General features: G+C 46.8%; 1 pseudogene; it reads right to left on the bottom strand.

Moving 5' to 3' along the window:
• Positions 1–773: 773 nt before the first annotated feature.
• Positions 774–2933, bottom strand: LOC122577555 (annotated as a pseudogene).
• Positions 2934–3444: the final 511 nt, after the last annotated feature.

The following is a 3444-nucleotide window of genomic DNA, read 5'->3' as shown; positions in this document are numbered from 1 at the left end:
TTATTCTTTTCGTGATTCGGGAGACGGTAGAACTGATTTTAACGGAATATAGGATCGAATCGTCAGAAGAATTCCAAACAACGCCCAGAGTTTTTAAAGTTTGAGATTCGCCTAGAAGTAATTCATTCTTTACGTCCTGTTGGAAAAGTCCTTGTAGCAGCTCTCAGTCGTTCGACGCCCATTTTCGAATGTTTAAACCGGCTAGTTTGAGCAGTTCTGTCAGTTTCGTTCTCAATGATTGTGCCGCGACCTTTGTATCAACATCTGTGAGAACATCTCGACGCAGAAATCTCGCTGTAAGACTATCGTCGCTCGTAGATACCGATGTCCCTCGTCGTCCGCCAATTGTTTGAGGCACCGTATGGCTAGATATGGCCCTGCTGAAAGCCAGAACGTCACTGTGTTAAGTTGATAGAAGTCAACTTCTCCATTAGTGTTAGGCTACAAAATTTGCTGGAATTTTCGATCCTCTGGACGCACAAGAAATTGTCTATACATTTTTTCAATATCGCCTGTAAGGACGTATTGGTGGGAGCGAAATCTTAGGAGAATGAAAAATAAGTCCTCTTGTAGTTTCGGTCCCGTGAGAAGTACATCGTTTAAAGAAACTCCGGTGGTGGTTGGTGCCGATCCGTCAAATACGACTCGGAGTTTCGTCGTTTGGCTGGACTCTTTGATCACGCCGTGATGTGGCAGAAAATATCAGTCGGAAATATCCGTGGAGTGGTCCGTGGTAATCTTCGACATGTGTCCTAATTCCAGGTATTCTCGTATTACGGCGTGATGGTTGGCTTCGAATTGTTCATCTCGTTGAACGATGTGAGTCGCATCATCGCCATAGCCTTGGAGGATCCAAGTGAAGGAGTTGTTTTGTTAAATGGGAAAGCGACAATATATCGCCCTTCGTTGGTGCGTTGAACGTGATTTCGAAAATGCTCCTCGCATTGTTGTTCCGCTTCCGAAATGTGTGGAGTGGGCGGTCCTTAGTCGATTTCCCAAAAGCGGGCGAGGTCCGCCTGTAAAGCCATCGTGGAGGCGTGGAACGTATGTGCTGATGACTGCGAGCCTGGGCTCCCCCCGATGACCCATCCGAAACGCGTTTTTGGCAGGCGCAAGTCGGGCCCGTTTGATTTAGTAATGTCAAGTTGACCAACACAGACTGAAGCTAATGTTGGTCCGGCGCTCAACAATATTTCGATCGGAGCAGGTCTATGGAATCTTGGATCGGCTAGTTCAAGATTCCTTGGTATTTGCATTGTTGAGCGATCTACGGGTTGATCTGGGATCCAGGTTGATATGGTTGGGATGACCAGGAACGTCAATGTGCGTTCGTATGCGTCGTCAATTGAAGTGATCGTGGCCGTGACGTAGCGTTTCGAGGTCGTCGATAACGCGTCGAAAGTTCCGATTGGGACCGAACATTTCCGTTGGTTGAGTTTCAATGAATGAGCGAGTTCTTCGGTAATGAAATTCATGCTAGAGCCGGTATCTAGCAGAGCTCTGCAACGGAATGGTTGTCTCTTATTGTTGTGTATGTTGACCTGCGCCGTGACTAAGAGATCATATTGTAATGGTTTAGAGTGAACCGAGGTCAGTAATTCGGTCCTCTGTGATTCGGTCCCAATTAAAGTCGAGGATCGGGAAGATGACCGGGGAGACGACCGGGGAGACGCAGATGCGCGTCACGAAGCATGTGACGAACGAGGAGTCGGTATACTAGGTGAAGACCGTCCGCTGGATGATCGGTCGCTCGACGATCTACCGCTCGATAATCGTGATTTGCCTTGGTATTGAGGCAAATACGTATGATGTCGCTGTCTGCATTTGCGACATGACCCGGCAGAGCATTGAGCAAGAGTGTGTCCTTGACCTATGCAATTTGTACAGAGTGACGTCTTTTTGACGGTTTCAAGTCGATTTTGGCAGACTTCGCCTTGAAGACATCGCAATGCCATATTTCATGTTGTCCTTTACAAGTTGGACACGCCAACGTCCTACGTCTAGTGGTGAAAGTGACGCTTCGCGGCGCCTGTTTTCGCAGTCGGTTGTGTTGCTCGGACGTCCTTTTTGTCGCGGTTGTTGTTGGGCTTGTTCTATTGCCGTTCGTCCGTGTTTTAAGAAACTCTACCAAATGCGTATAGGACGGCATTTTTGTCCGGTAGTGTGCGTTGCCATTTGCGAATGATGGCTGACGGTAGCTTCGAAGTGAATAATTTAATGCGGACAACATTTGAAGTTATTGGTTCACCTAGTTTTTCCAAAGCTTGGAGATTTACTTTGACCGTCTCAAGAAAATCTTCTATAGCTTTGGGTGTTTCCTTAGTTATTTTCGGATAGTCGAAAATTAAATCCCAGCGGCGCATGCAGACTCGACGATGGCAGTCAAATTTGCCTTTTAGAAGATTAATAGCGATTGGATAATTGACTTCCGTAATGTCCAACGATTGAATGCTTCGCGCGGCCTTTCCGGTTAAGGAAGATCGAAGATAATGGAATCTTTGTACGGGTATAAGTCGATGGCTTCGATCTATAGTGGACGAAAACGAGTCATAAACTGAATGTCAATTCTCGATGGCACCGTCGAAGGTACATGAATCTCTGGTAGTTTAATTGATGTCGGTTCGGCGACATTGGGCGACTCGCAGCTTGGTGATTTCCATGAGAATGTGTAATCGTACTACCAGGTCAAAATATATGTTTGTGATTTCGGTAACGCGCACGTCATCTTGCTCGCCTAAATCTTCTAGTTCATCTTGTAATAATCTGTACTGTTTCCACGTGTCGGCGAGCAGTGTATTGTAAGCCGTTAAAGAGGCCTTGTTCTGTTTGCTGGATTGTTCGTATTCTTCGAGTTGTTTTGATAGGGTAGTAAATCGGCCGACTTGGAAGCCTCGTTTCCGATGCAAGGAGGTAATTTTGTCTGTGCCTTCCATTGGTAGCGGATCGTAAAGACAATACAATGAACGAGCTTACATTGTGGTCATGAGTTTGAATGTTGCTCGTCACGGTGTGTCTCTCGTCTGGCGTCTAAGACGTTTCCTAGCTGGAGTTGGTAACGTTGTCTTCTAGTTCCTCTAGTTGTTGAAGTGAGGATGCGTGGTTGCGTTCTTCAACCACCGGGTTTTGCCTCTTCAAAATGACTGCCCTTGGCGTTACTTACTTCGCTGGAGTGGTAACGCTTCCGCTGCTGTTTATGTCGGATTCACGTGGCACTGTATGATATTGAGTGTCGCTGGTGTGCACTTTCACTCGACACGTGATGCGGCTCGAAGGACCAAAAATTTTACGACCGTTCGCGGAGAGACGCGATCGCGAGGAAAGCGCGTCAGCAAGAGGCGTAAAGTCTCGCTACAATTCAGATAATCGACGGCGCGAATTAGTCGTTCCCCTGTTTCGGTTAAGATATCAGAGATGGTTAATTGAGGTTAACTGAATTAACAAGGC

Source organism: Bombus pyrosoma, unplaced genomic scaffold, assembly GCF_014825855.1.
Source record: "Bombus pyrosoma isolate SC7728 unplaced genomic scaffold, ASM1482585v1 HiC_scaffold_4727, whole genome shotgun sequence".
NCBI classification, from domain to species: Eukaryota; Metazoa; Arthropoda; class Insecta; order Hymenoptera; family Apidae; genus Bombus; species Bombus pyrosoma.
Note: the sequence above shows the minus strand (reverse complement) of the source record. Positions and strands in the feature narration are given on the sequence as shown.